The 15,749-nt window shown below is 38.3% G+C and overlaps 1 protein-coding gene and 1 long non-coding RNA gene across 4 annotated transcripts in view; one reads left to right on the forward strand and one right to left on the reverse strand.

Annotated features, from left to right (window-relative positions):
• Positions 1–15,749, forward strand: part of Sugct (succinyl-CoA:glutarate-CoA transferase) — a 719,395-nt gene that overhangs the window by 53,031 nt on the left and 650,615 nt on the right. The window lies entirely within an intron of this gene.
• On the reverse strand, positions 145–6,975 carry LOC143443342 (uncharacterized). Its single transcript, XR_013112228.1, has 2 exons — positions 6,598–6,975; positions 145–3,609 (listed from the first exon to the last, which is right to left on the reverse strand). It is a non-coding gene; the product is annotated as an uncharacterized LOC143443342 (long non-coding RNA).

The following is a 15,749-nucleotide window of genomic DNA, read 5'->3' on the forward strand; positions in this document are numbered from 1 at the left end:
TCTTCACCACCACAGAAATGAAAATCAAACTTACATTGAGATTCAGGTCCTGCAGTAAGAATGGCTATTATTAAGAAAACAAGCAGCAAGACATTTGGTGGGGATGAGATGGGAAGAGAAACTCTTATATATTTTTGATGAGAATATGAATTTTTGTGGCTACTATGGAAATCACTAAAGATGGTATCTCAAATTTAAATTAGGAATAACATGATCCACCTATACCACTCCTGGGCATATACCAAAATGGATCAAAGTCAGCATAAGTTAGAGATATCTTATAGTGTTTCTTACTGTGCTAGTCACAACAGCAGTGCTTTGAAACCAGCACAGGTTGACTATGAACAGATGACACATGAACAGATAAAGAAAATGTAGTTTAGAGGCACAATTAAATTTTAATTAGCTATTAAGAAGAAATTATGTCAGAAGAAAATGGATAAAAGTACAGATCATTATGTTAAACAAAATAAGACTCAAAAAGAAATATTACACGTTTTCTCTCATATGTGTGATCTAGTTTTAACAACAATATGAAAGCAGAAGAGAGGCTATTTGGAAAGAAGAATGGTATTGTCAGGAAGGGGTGGGAAATTGTACTATGGGTATATATGATCAAAATTTATAAATATATGAAAATTACATCATGAAACCTGTTATTTTGTAAATCACTGTGTGATAAATCACCTAGGTTTCTTGATGCAGTATTAAGCAATTCATCACCTTCCATACTTAAGACAGTCATTCTGAAGTGCTGCCATAGGCTTTTGATTGCTGTAATGAAACACCACAAACATTTTGGAGAGTAAAGGGTTTATTTCATCTTAGATCTTGTAGTCCATCATCCAGATGGGCCCTCCCACCTCAGTCATTCAGAAAATGCACCAGAGGCTTGCCCACAGGCCAATCTGGTGAGGAGGATATTTTCTCAACTGGGGTTCCCACTTCCTGTATGACTTAGTTTGTGTCACATTGGCTGAAAACTGGCCACCAGAAGTGCTGACGCACACTTTTTTTTTAATTTTAAAAAACAAAGCCGACTATAATAGCCTAAGGTTGCACATGTCACTGTAGAGACTCCTGTCCTTCCTGATGTTCCCCAGTGTTACTGTACTGTCAGTCCAATTCTGCTCTCTTTAGGTGGGCTGTATTACTGATGAGAGAAATGTTTGAATGTCTGGGATTTACTTTTTGAAACCCACAGTTGTGTAGTTGAAACTGCCCTACTCTGTGAAATCCAGTGTGCTGAACAAAAATGCTAAATTGATTTCAAAAGTGGAAGGGCTTGATTATTTTTATTTCTGTGTCATCATTTCTGAGGAAGCTTAATGTGAACAGTAGGGGGCAGTGTTTAAAAAGCTATTGTTCACTAGCCATTACTTTTTTCAAAAACCTGCAGTGTTCTCTGTGAACCACTGGGAAGGGCAAATCTATGAAGGTACATATTTAATATATTTTAAATGGAATACTTCAAGCAATTGTGTTCTTACTACATTAAAAATTAAAAATTAGCTGGGTGGTGGTAGGTCATGCCTTAAAGTCTCAGGATTAAATCTAAATTTAATCTCAGGAGGCAGAGACAGATGGATCTCTGAGTTTGAGGTCAGCACATTTCAGGACAGCCAGTGCTACACAGAGAAACCCTGTCTCAGAAAATACTCTCACCCCCAATTTTGTAGAATGAAACTATTTCAAATAAATTGAAATTATTAAAATTTAAATTATTAAAATCAGTTAAAATGATTAATCCAAACCTCTTTGTACTTTTAGACCTACAAAGGTGCTTCTTTAACAATGTAAAGTCATGTCTTTGGAGCATTTTTTTTTTTAAAACTTTAACTTTTTTTGGATATGTTCTTTACTTACATTTCAAATGTTATCCCCTGTCCCTGTCCCCCACACGAAACCTCCTATCCAGCCCCCCACCCCCTACTTCTATGGAGTGCTTCCCCACGCACCCACCCACTCCTGCTTCCTCACCTTTGCATTCCCCTACACTGGGGCATCAAGCCTTCACAGGACCAAGGGCCTCTCCTCCCATTGATGCCCAACAAGGTCATCCTATGCTACATATGCAAATGGAGCCATGGGTCTCTGCATGTGTACTCTTTGGTTGTAGGTTTAGTCCTTGGGAGGCCTGGAAAGTCTGGTTGGTTGATATTGTTGTTCTACCTATGGGGTTGCAAACCCCTTCCTCTCCTTCAGTCCTTTCTCTAACTCCTCCATTGCAGGCCCCCATGCTCAGTCCAATGGTTGGCTGCAAGCATGCACCCCTGTATTTGTCAGGCTCTGGCAGAGCCTCTGAGCAGACAGCTATATCAGACCCCTGTCAGCAAACACTTCTTGACATCACCAATAGTGTCTGGGTTTGCTGACTTTATATGGGATGGATCCCAAGGAGGGGCAGTCTCTAGATGGCCTTTCCTTCAGTCTCAGCTGCACACTTTGTCTCCATATTCCCTCCTGTGAGTATTTTGTTCCCCCTTCTAAGAAGGACTGAAGCATCCACACTTTGGTCTTCCTTCTTCTTGAGCTTCATGTGGTCTGTGAGTTGTATCCTGGGTATTCTGAGCTTTGGGGTTAATATCCACGTATCAGTAAGTGCATACCATGTGTTTTCTTTTGTGACTGGGTTACCTCACTCAGGAAGATATTTTCTAGTTCCATTCATTTGCCTAAAAATTTCATGAAGTCATTGTTTTCAATACCTCAGTAAAATTTAATTTTCCTCCACTGTGCAAATGTACCACATTTTCTGTATCCATTCCTCTGTTGAAGAATATCTGGATTCTTTCCAGCTTCTGGCAATTATAAATAAGGCTGCTATGAACATAGTAGAGCATACGTCCTTCTTAGATATTGGAGCATCTTTTGGGTATATGCCCAGGAGAGGGATAGCTAGGTCCTTAGGTAGTACTATTACAATATTCTGCGGAAGGACAAGACTGATTTCCAGAGTGGTTGTACCAGCTTGCAGTCTCACCAGCAGTGGAGGAGTGTTCTTCTTTCTCCACATCCTCAGCAGCATCTGCTGTCACCTGAGTTTTTGATCTTTGCCATTCTGACTGATGTGAGGTGGAATCTCAGGGTTATTTTGATTTGCATTTCCCTGATGACTAAGGATGTTGAACATTTCTTTAGGTGCTTCTTGGCCATTACAGTTTTCTCAGTTGAAAATTCTTTGTTTTGCTCTGTACCCCATTTTTAAAATAGGGTTATTTGATTCTCTGGAGTCTAACTTCTTGAGTTCTTTGTATATATTGGATATTAGCCTTCTATCAGATGTAGGATTGGAAATGATCTTTTCCCAATCTGTTATTTGCTGTTTTGTCCTATTGACAGTGTCCTTTACCTTAAAGAAGCTCTGCAATTTTATGAGGTCCCATTGGTCTACTGTTAATCTTAGAGCATGAGCCATTGGTGCTCTGTTCAGGAACTTTTCCCCTGTGCCCATGTGTTTGAGGGTTTTTTCCCCCTTTCTCTTCTATTAGTTTCAGTATATCAGGTTTTATGTGGAGGTCCTTGATCCACTTGAACTTGAGCTTTGTACAAGGAGATAAGAATGGATGGATTTGCATTCTTCTAAATGATGACCTCCAGTTGATCCATCTGGAACATGTTTTTAATAAAAAAAAGTTAGCAGCATGAATCCTTTCCACACTTAAAAAATTTTCTTTTCTTCTATTTGTTCTCTCCTTTAACTCTTTTCTTCTGGCAAGACAAACATTCCATTATTTGACTAGATAAAATTTTTGGTGGGAACATTGAACATTCTTTTTAATAAAACTGTGTTTGGAGTAGGGGATTTGGGATAGGAGGTGACTTGAAAAATGCAGTTTTGGTTTCGGTGATTCCATCATTATTGTCGTCTCAATCTCTACTGTATATGGGTAGGGTACAGTATTCCTCTGGAGGAAAGGACCTGGTAAGGGATGCTAAGGCTCAAGTCAGAGAACACACCCAAGAGTCTAGACTTACTTTTTAGCTCTAAGTAGAGAAGACCTTGGAGCATGCCTCTGAAACACAAGGCCAGCATATATCAGAACAAAAGGACAAGAATGGCCAAGATAGTCTGTAGTAAGAACCATGGCAACATATTTCTCTGTTAGATATAAAGGGTTAATGAATGATGTTATGAGTGTGGTATGTCAGAGACAGATAACCTTCCATGTTAGAATTTATTGAGTAGTAACAAATTCACAAGGCATGACAATTTTATTGGCAACAATAGGCTGAGGACTCCTACTCTCCTTGATAGATATGACTGAGGCAAATACAAGTTCTTTTGTCACAAACTTATTTACTAATATTACCTCTCAGATCAAAGCTCAAATTACACATCACACAGTAAATATTATTTCTTTACATTCATCATAGGATGGTTTTGTAAGGGGCTAAAGAAGGCCACAGCAGAACTTAAAGGAGTTTTAAGGAGACTTGAGAGGCAGAAGCTGATAGAGATAGAAACAGTCTATGGGATAACAGATCGATGTTGCAGCTGCTGCTGCTGAGTCAGGCTGCAGGGCCAGTGTTGAGCTGCAGAAATGAGGTATAGTGGAAGGTATAGAGGCAAAGAAGGGCTGAATGGGTCTAGACAGATGACCAGGTAGATGGACAGATAGCAATTCAAGTAGCCCGTGTCAACTGTGGGAATGGAGCTAAGCAGAAGTATCTGGGACAGTGGAGAATTTCTGTCTATTCCTGGATACACACTGGGTAGTTAGGTGATAGGTTGGTGGGATCAGTACCAGTTTTGTGTCCCCTTCTATATGGGGTCCAATGAGGCACTTATGTTGTCTCACCAGTCATGTATGTCTGACAGGTTCTTGAGCCTGTTCTTTTTTGGTATGATTTTAATAATCCATATACTTCTATAGTTCTCACTTAACTTTAATTAACTTATATGGTTGCAACATTTCTGTTTTAGGAATGAGCTGTTCATCAGCTTGTGCTCTGTGGGTGGGACTGGACAGACGGTGCTGTGCACATGCCCACCAAAGTACAGTCATTTTCTCTTACATTTGCACTTAAAATGGAGTGAAATGCTGCTAATAAAACGGAGTCTGTACAAGGCAGTGCACAGTCTGAAAACTACTGTTTAACAGTATAAAGTAACTTAGGATAGTGCACACCCTGATCTCAGCATGTGTATTTTTCAGAAAATTATTGTAGAACCATTTTCCAGCAGTAAGAATTTAGGCAATGAGCTTCTAGTTTGTTCTATACCATGAAAAAATGTTTAAAGGTCTAAGTATGAAAATTCAAACTTTAAAGATTTTTGAAAATATTATAAGAGATTTTCTCTATGACTGAATAACAGGGAAGAGTTTTGTAGACAACACAGTAAAACCACAAAGGAAAAAATGTCAATCAACTTGACTACTTTTTAAAATAAAAACTTTTGTACATCAAAAGGTACCATTAAAAAGTTAAAAGTTAAGTCATATAATCTTGGAAGAAAAATCCAGAATAAAAAAACAAATCTTTCAAATTAAATAGGAAAAAGAGGCCCAGTTCAAGAAAAAAAAAAAAAAAAAAAAAACAAGCTCTAAAAAGGAAACATATAAGTCTGATATTAAAAAACATGACCAGCCCCATGAAGCCTTTGTGCATGGTGGTAAGAACCTGTGTTGGCTGGTTTTATGTCAACTTGACATAAGCTAGGATCACTTGAGAGATGATAACCTCAGTTGAGAGCACTCCTCCATAGGATGGGGCTTTAGGCAAGCCTGTAGATTATTTTCTTAGTGATCGATGGGGGGAAGGTCCAGCCCATTATGGGTGGTGCCATCTATGGGTATGTGGTCCTGAGCAAGGCACCATTCCTCCATGGCCTCTTGTCAGCCCCTGGCTCCAGGCTCCTGCCCTGTTTTAATTCCTGTCCTGACTTCTTTTACCAATGGTCTATGATGTGGAAGTGTAAGCCAAATGAACACTTTCCTCCTCATCTTGCTTTTGGGTCATGCAGTTTCACCATAGCAACAGTAACTCTAACTATTGATTGGAATATGGTATTTCTGATAGGAAGCCACTTAAAAGATCTTGGGAAGGTGTGCCTATAACCTACAATTTTGTTTCTATGTATGTATATGTAGAAAACGAAACTTTCCTGAACTTTCTAGAGTTCAAAATTAAAGTTGAAAAAGCAAGTTGTAAGAGCAGGAACAAAGTTTGGACAAGAGAGGAGGAATTGAGGTGAATATGATCAAAATATATTATAATCATATATGAGAATATTAGTGAAACACATTATATATATAAATAATATGTACTAATAAATAAAATTAAAATAAGCTACTTAATCTTCAAATGTTCACAAAACATTGAACATAATTTCTACATTATTTGAATACATAATTAATTTGGATCTGAGAGGTTTTTAAAACTAAAAGGACCCCTTAGTCATCTAAGAGAAAACTACTGGTATAAACCATAAGCTTTCTGTTGCCCTCTATTCTGTCAGGAAATATATTTTTCCTGGAATTTCAGAATGTTGTAGCCATCTGCCTAACCTCATAGAGAGTTTGATATATTTACATTTCATACTAAACACATTAAACACAATGATGCCATCTCTTCAGGAGAAGAGAAACTTACCGAATAATCACAAGATTTCAAAACATCCCTCAAGTAAGCACTGAGATATGTGTCTGCAGCTGTGGGCTGATTTCAGAAAGTGACTTTGTGCTAACACACAGGCTTTTATCTTATTTTTCCCCACACACATACAACAGATGTGCTGTAAACAGATACTTTGTTCCCACCCTCTGTAAACCTGCACTTCTGGGCTTGTTTACTTTACTTCCTGGTGGATGAAATCCCAGGCAAGTTCTCTATATAGTCTTTGTTATCATTTCACTCAAAGTATTAAAAAAAAAAAAAAAGCCTCTTGCAACTTAATAGTAAAGCTTAAGACCAGGGCATGGTGCTTTATGCAATCAAAGCATTTGGGGAAGGAGGAAGTAAGAGGTCAGAGTTCACGGCCTCTGTTACACAGTTTGAGGCCAATCTGTATTGTAGAAAGACCTCTCTTAAAAATAAATATAAACAAACCAACAACCTTCAGACTGTAGTTCATTTTACAACTTTCCTTTTTGTCTAGATTGACCTCTTTGTTGGAAATTTGAAGGAAGGAAAGAAGGAACAAGCAGAAGAGGAAAGACTTAGAAAAGCATAGCCAGTTTTTATTTTCTTCTTTTACAAATATTTTATTAACCATTTGAAAATTATGTAGTTAAGAAAAACATTGTATTTTGATCCTAGTCACTCTTTCCCCCAACCCATCCCAGATCACGTCCTGATTTCATGCCCTCTCAACATTGTATCCTCAATCTTTTTAAAACTCAGTTAGTTCAGCTAGTGCTGCCTCTATACTTTTGAGTGTGTGGCCATTCACTGGAACATTTTCTCCATTCAGAGGGTATACACTAGAAAAAATGATTTCCTAGCAGCTGTCAGTTACTAAGACTTCCCAATCGGACTGGGTGGCCACTTTCTGACTCTGTGCTGAGATTTTTGTCTGGCTTGGGCTTATACAGGTCTTAAGCCGTTACAACTTTGTATAAACTGGAAGCCAAAACTGGATGCTGCTTTATGAAATATTCTTTAAAAATAAACTAAGTTCACACACAATTTGATTAGAATTTTTCATGACTTTTTCCTTAATTACTATTATTGCATTTATTTGTACATATGTATATATAAATACAACCTGCTAAATATACTTAGCGTTTGGTAGTATGTCCATGTTTAGGGCTGACTATTTGAGATTAGAAAACCTGTGGGGGCTTTTCCCTAAAAAATACTGGCTTTTTTTCCTTTTAGCAGTCATTAATTGCCTATAACTCTTCATCGAGGAGTAAGGTTTTATGAGATTTCCGCCATCCACTCTGAAATAACAGTGGATGTTGCCACTATGCAGGTTGTATTTAGGGTTCTCTGTCCTATATAGGAGATACTGTCTCACAGTAGATGTCCCGATCCTCAGGCTTTTAAAGTCTTTAACCCCCTTTGTGATGTTTCCTGGGCCTTTAGATGTATCAATTGTAGCTGGGCATCTTGCAATGAATTCTCTGTGTTTGACCAGTTGTGGATTTCTGTGATAGTTTCCATCTGTGGTGGTTTGAACAAGTTGTATTTATATATACATATGTGATTGCTTTCTTCTCCCTCCCAAGTTGGACTGAGGTGTCCTCACTTGGGCCCTTCAGTTTGTTGACCTTTTTGAGTTCTATGGACTGTATCTTGGGTATTCTGTACTTATTTTTTGTTTGGCAAATGTCCATTTATTAGTGAGTACATACCTCATGTTCTTTTGGGTCTGAGTTACCTCACTCAGGATGATATTTTCTAGTTCCATCCATTTGCCTGCAAAACTCAGGATGTCCTTGTTCTTAATAGTTGAGTAGTATTCCATTGTATAAATGAACCATATTTTCTGTATCCATTTTTCTGTTGTTAGACATTTAGGTTGTTTCCAGCTTCTGGCTATCACAAACAAGGCTGCTATGAACATAGTGGAACATGTTCCTCTATGGCATGGTGGGGCATCTTTTGGGTAGATTCCCAAGAGTGGTATTGCTGGCTCTTCAGGTAGATCTATTTCCAATTTTCTGAGCAACATCCAGATTGATTTCCAGAGTGGTTGTACTAGTTTGCAATTCCACCAGCAATGGAGGAGAGTGTTCCTCTTTCTCCACATCCTTGCCAACACATGCTGTCACCTGAGATTTTGATCTTAACCATTCTGATTGGTGTAAGGTGGAATCTCAGGGTCATTTTGATTTGCTTTTCCCTGATGACTAAGGACTTCGAACATTTCCTTAGGTGCTTCTCAATCATTTGAGATTCCTCTGCTGTGAATTCTCAGTTTAGTTCTATACCACATTTCTTTTTATTGGGTTGTTTGGTATTTTGGTGGTTAGCTTCTTGAGTTATATATAACATTATATATATATATATATATATATATATATATATATATATATATATATATATATATATTAGATATTAGCCTATCAGATATGGGGTTAGTGAAGTTTTGTTTTTTTTTTTTTTTTCGAAATCTGCCAATTTTTCCTATTGACTATGTCCTTTTTCTTCAGAATCTTTCAAGTTTCATGAGGTCCCATTTATCAATTCTTGATCTTAGAGGGTGAGCCATTGGAGTTCTGTTTAGGATATTTCCCCCTGTGCCAATGGGTTTAAGGCTCTTTCTTGCTTTCTCTTCTATTAGATTCAGTGTATCTGGTTTTATGTTGAGGTCCTTGATCCGCTTGGACTTGAACTTTGTGCAAGGTGACAAATATGGGTCTATTTTCATTTTTGTATATACAGATAGCCAATTAGACCAGCACCATTTATTGAAGATGCTTTCTTTTTTCATTGTGTGTTTTTGCCTTCTTTGTCAAAGATTGTCTGTAAGTGTGCGGTTTTATTTCTGGGTCTTCAATTCTATTTCATTGATCAATGTGTCTGTCTCTGTACCAATACTGAGCAATTTTTATCACTATTGCTCTGTAGTAAATCTTGAGATCATGGATGTTCTTCCAGCTGTTCTTTTATTGTTAAGAATTGTTTTTGATATTCTGGATTTTTTTGCCTTTCCAGATGAATTTGAGAATTGCTCTTTCCATGTCTTTGAAGAATTATGTTTGGATTTTGATGGGGATTGCATTGAATCTGTAGATTACCTTTGGTAGGATAGATGGCCATTTTTACTGTATTAATTCTTCCAATCCATGAGCATGGGAGATCTCTCCATTTTCTGAGATCTTCTTTGGTTTCTTTCTTAATGATATGAAGTTATTGTCATATAGTCTTTCACTTGTTTGGTTAGAGTTACCCTAAGATAGTTTATATTATTTGTGGCTACTGTGAAGGGTGTTGTTTCCCTTATTTCTTTCTCAGCCTTTTTTATTTGTATAAAGGAAGGATACTGATTTATTTGCATTAATTTTATATCAGGCCACTTTGTTGAAGTTGTTTATCAGCTCGAGAAGTTTTCTGGTAGAAGTTTTGGGGTTGCCTATTATATCATCTGCAAAAAGTGATACCTTTATTTTTTCTTTGTCAATTTGTATCCTCTTGATCTCTTTTTGTTGTCTTATTGTTCTAGATAGCATTTCGAATACTATATTGAATAAATATGGAGAGAGTGGGCATCCTTGTCTTGTCCAAGATTTTAGTGGGGTTGCTTCAAGTATGTCTCCATTTAATTTGATATTGGCTGCTGCTTTGTCATAAATTGCTTTTATTTAGGTATGGGCCTTGAATTCCTGAACTCTCCAATACTTTTAACATGAAAAGGTGTTGTGTTTTGTCAAATGCCTTTTCTGTGTCTAAAGAGATGATCATGTTATATTTTCTTTGTGTTTGTTTATATAGTGGATATACGTTAATGGATTTTTGTATGTTGAACCAACGTTGCATCTCTGGGATAAAGCCTACTTGATCATGGTGAATGACCTTTTTGATGTGTTCTGGGATTTGGTTTTCGAGAATTTTATTGAGTATTTTTGCATCGATATTCATATTGGAAATTGGTCTAAAGTTCTCTTTCTTTGTTGGGTCTTTGTGTGGCTTAAGTATAAGCATAATTGTGGCTTCATAGAACAAATTGGGTAGTGTTCCTTCTGTATTTATTTTGTGGAATAGTTTGAGGAATATTGGTATCAAGTCTTTGAAATTATGGTAGAATTCTGCACTAAATCTATCTGGCTCTGGACTCCTTTTGGTCGGGAGATTTTTAATGACTTCTTCTATTTCCTTGTCCGATATGGGCCAGTTTAGATAGTTTACCTGCTCTTGATTTAGCTTTGGTATGTGGTTTCTGTCTAGAAAACTATCCATTTCATTTAGATTTTCCTGTTTTGTTGAATATAGGCTTTTATTGTAAGATCTGATGATTTTTTGAATTTCCTCGGTTTCCGTTGTTATGTCTCCCTTTTCATTTCTGATTTTGTTAATTTGGATACTGTCTCTGGGCCCTTTAGTTTGGCTAGGGGTTTATCTATCTTGTTGATGCTTTTAAAGAATCAGCTTTTGGTTTTGTTGATTCTTCATATTGTTCTCTTTGTTTCTATTTGGTTGATTTCCGTCCTGAGTTTGACTATTTCCTGCCCTCTACTCCTCTTGGGTGAGTTTGCTTCTTTTTGTTCTAGAGGTCTCAGGTGTGCTGTTAATTTGCTAGTGTAAGATCTCTCCAGTTTCTTTACCAGAGCACTTAGTACTATAAATTTTCTTCTTAGCACTGCTTTCATTGTATCCTGTAAGTTTGGGTATGATGTGTCAATATTTTTATTAAATTCTACTAAATCTTTAATATTTCTCTCTCTCTCTTCCTCTCTCTCCCTTCCTTCTTCCCTCCCTTTCTTCCTTTCTTCCTTCCTTTCCTGACCAACTTATCATTGAGTAGAGTGTTGTTTAGTTTATACATGTATGTGGGCTTTCTATTGTTTTTGTTGTTGTAGAAGACCAGCCTTAGGCCATGGTGATCTGATAGGATACATGGGATAATTTCAATCTTCTTGTATCAGGTGAGGGTTGTTTTGTGACCAATTTTATGGTGGGTTTTGGAGAAGGTACCATGAGGTATTGAGAAGAAGGTGTATTCTTTTGTTTTAGGGTGAAATGTTCTGTAGATAATCTGTTAAATCCATTTTGTTCATAACCTCTATTAGTTTCACTCTGTCTCTGTTTAGTTTGTTTCAATGACCTGTCCAGGAAAATGCTGGGTCTTGTTTGTGTATCCAGTCTGTTAGCTTATGTCTTTTTATAGGATAGCTGAGTCCATTAATATTGAGAGATATTAAAGACAGATGACTATTGTTTCCTGATAAGTTTGTTTTTGTAGGTGGCTTTATGTGCTTGTGGTTTCTCTCCTTTTTGTTTTGTTGTGAGATGCTTAATATCTTGTCTTTTCTTCAGTGTAGTTACCCTCCTTGTGTTGGAGTTTTCCTTCTAGGATCCTCTGTAGGGCTGGATTGGTAAATAGATGCTGTTTGAATTTGGTTTTGTCCTGGAATGTTTTGTTTTATCCATCTATGTTGATTGAGAGTTTTGCTGGGTATAGTAGCCTGGGCTGGCATTTGTTATCTCTTAGTCTGTATGACCTCTGACCAAGCTCTTCTGGCTTTCATAGTTCTGGGTGTAATTCTGATAGGTTTTCCTTTGTTTGTTACTTGGCCCTTTTCCTTTGCAGCTTTTAATATTCTTTCTTTGTTCTATGCATTTAGTGTTTTGATTATTATGTGATGAAAGGATTTTCTTTTCTGATCCCATTTATTTGGTGTTCTATAGGCTTCTTGTACCTTTATGGCCATCTCTTTCTTTAGGCTAGGTACATTTTCTTCTATGATTTTGTTGAAGACATTTTCAGGTCCATTGAGCTGGGAATCTTCATTCTCCTCTATTTCAGTTATTCTTAGATTTGGTCTTTTCATTGTGTCCTGAATTTCCTGGATGCTTTGGGTTAGGAGTTTTTTACGTTTTGCATTTTTTTGACAGTTGTGTCAATCTCTTCCGTGGTATCTTCTACATCTGAGATTCTCTCTTCTATATCTTTTATTCTCTTGGTGATACTTACATCTGTAATTCTTGACCTCTTTCCATTGTTTTCCATTTCTAGGTTTGCCTCCATTTGTGTTTTCTTTATTGTTTCTACTTTCACTTTTAGGTCTTGGACTGCTTTATTCACTATTTGATTATTTTATTTTTATTTCACTATTTGATTGTGTTTTCTGTATTTCTTAAAGGGATTTATTTGTTTCCTCTTTAAAGGCTTCTACCTGATTACCTGTATTTTCCTTTTTTTGTGTGTGAGTTATTTATATCCTCCTTAAAGGACTCTATTATCTTCATGAGACAGGATTTTAGGTCAACTTCCTGACAGATGTGTTGGTGTGTTCAGGGCCTGCTGTGGTGGAAGAACTGGGTTCTGATGATGCCCACGTATATTGGCTTCTGTTGTTTATGGTCTTGTGCTTACCTCTTGCCATATGGTTATCCCTGGTGTTTGCTGGTCTGGGTGACTCTGTGTGGAGTCTGCCTCTTTTGTCCCTAGGTTGCTTCCGGTCTCCTGGTAAGCTTGCTGCCCTGGCTTTAGCAGACCACTTGTGGGGCCTTCCAACTGGGAGCTCTTCAGAGGGGCAGAGAAGCTGCTGATCTGTTACCCTGGCTGCAGTAGATATCCTGAGACGCCTTCAGACTGTTGGATCTTAAGTGGAGCAGTCAAGCTGTTGTCCTGTGTGAAGGTGCTCTCCAGGGAGGTCTACGGACTACGGTTTCTGTTTACCTGTGTGCAGCTTCCAGGAAGCTTTCAATCTGTCAGGTTAATTTCCCTGCATGCCACAGAGTTCCTTGGAGATCTTCAGACTGTGGTGTCTGTTACCCACTTGTCCTGTGTATAGAGGAGCTCCTGGGATGCCTTCAAGCTGTGGTGTCTTCAGGGGAGCAGACAAGCTGGCGATCAGTTGCTCAGTTTCCCTGTGTGTAGCAGATCTTCTGGGATGCCTTAGGTTGTGGTGTCAGTTGCCCAACTGCTCTAAATGCAGCAGATATTTTGGGATGGCTCAGGATATGGTATCTTCAGGGTAGCAGACTAGCTAGCTGTCGGCCCCAGCAGAAAGGACTGGGGGGTGGAGGGGAAGGGGAATGGTATTCAGGGAGGGCGGGGGTTTTGGGTAGTGATGGGGGGGGTTGGGTAGTGATGTGTCCCGAGTCCACTGGGCTCCCAGTGGCAGCTTGGGGACTTTGGGGGTGGGGGTGAGGGTTCTTACCGACTGCTCTGAGTGTGGCTGATCTTCTGGGATTCCTCAGGATATGGTATGTTCAAGGTAGCAGATTGGCTAGCAGTTTGCCCCAGCAGAAAGGACTGGGCAGAAGGGGAGTGGTATTCGGTGGTCAGGGTTTTGAGTGGTGATAAGTTCGGAGTCCACTGTGCTCCCAGCAGCAGCTGTGGGACTTTGGGGCGGGGTGTTTTACCAACTGCTCTAAGTGCAATGGATCCTCTAAAATGGTCCAGGATATAGTGTCTTCAGGGGAGCAGACTAGCTAGCACTCTGCCCTAGCAGAAAGGACTAGCAGAAGGGAGCTTTGAGGTTTTATAAGCTGAAGTCTGGTCAATGTGACACAGTCTCCTTCGCTGCCCACAGGATCAAAATGTAGAACTTACAGCTCTAGCACTATGGCTGCCCTTGCACTGCTACGCTTTCTGCCATGATGATAGTGAAGTAAATCTCTGAAACTATAAGCCAGCCCCAATTAAGTGTTTTCCTTTATAAGAGTTGCCGTGGTCCTTTGTTTTGTCATGGCACCTATGTTTGCCTATCTCCTCCTCCAAAATGTCTTCTCCTTTCCTGACCTATGTTTCTTTTTACTTTCCTAGTTTGTGCAGTTGCTCCCTGTTACCAGTTCACATTTAAAGATTCAGCGATAAAATCCACAAATAAGAGAAAACTTGTAGCATTTGTCTTTCTGAGTCTAGGTTACTTCGTTCAATACAATATTTTTCTAGTTCCATCCATTTATCTGAAAATTTCATAATTTTATTTTTTTTGCAGCTGAATACTATTCCGTAGTATATATGTACAACATGTTCATTGAACATTCAAGATCAGCAGCTGAAAGATATTTAGGCTGTTTCCATGTTTCTGCTATTATAAATAGAATGCCAGTGAACATGGCGGAGCAAGAATATTTGCAGTAGAATATTTCATCTTTTGGGAAAATGCCAAGGAGAGGTATCAGTGGGTTATATGATAGATTTAACTTTTAGCTGTTTGAGAATTTTCCACACTGCTATCCAGAATGGCTGGTCTAGTTTTTAATCCCACTAGCAATGACAGATGTTTCTCCTTTCTCCCACATCCCCTCCAGGATTTGTTTTCATGATTTTAACCATTCCAACTGGGGTAGGATGAAATATCAAAGTTGTTTTATTTTGCATTTCTCATTCATTTATGGTCCAGTTATTCCATGTTATTAGCTGCCTTTTGTGATTTCTTTAGAGTCAGACCCCTTTAGGGAAAACATGTAATTTATAGGTTACCAAAACCAAAACAAAGCTGCCCCTCTCACAACACACAGAGCCAAACCAATCTAGGAAGCCAATTTTTGACCAGCTATGCTTTCAGTAGGCCTCTGTGTTTCTGAGTTCTGCTGCTGGCCCTGTGTGTACAGGGAGCACTCACATACTATAAATACTATACATTGTAATTCTTTGGATGCTCCTAGCTTTTTGTGAATATCTATACACAAGGTATACTGCTAAAATCCCCTGATGTTATGGATGATCTTTCATGGGTACAGTTCCTTTTAAAATAAACTATTAATGCTTTCCTGATGGTTCATTTGGCTGAGAGAGAGAGAGAGAAAGAGAGAGAGAGAGAGAGAGAGAGAGAGAGAGAGAGAGAGAGAGAGAGAGAGAGAGATATTTTTTTTTTTTTGGCAGAAGTGCCATTTATTTTATTTTTCTGTTAGTTCACTGCTTTTAGCTGATCTAAACATAACCTCTATGATACTGTTTTTGAAGTCACCATTATATGGTCCTACGATGGATTGAGTGGACTGTCCTTCCTCTATATAGAGATGGACTTTGACTCTTTATAAAGAAATGCCTCCTAAATATCTCATATCCTTCCACCTTTTCTTGAGTATTCTTCAGTGGATGAAAACCTAAGGATAATGAATCACCTTTCATAATCTTTCAGTATTTCCTGTTTTGGTCTTCCAGCATGTGAGGTATTCTC

Source organism: Arvicanthis niloticus, chromosome 8 (assembly GCF_011762505.2).
Source record: "Arvicanthis niloticus isolate mArvNil1 chromosome 8, mArvNil1.pat.X, whole genome shotgun sequence".
In the NCBI taxonomy this organism is placed as follows: Eukaryota; Metazoa; Chordata; class Mammalia; order Rodentia; family Muridae; genus Arvicanthis; species Arvicanthis niloticus.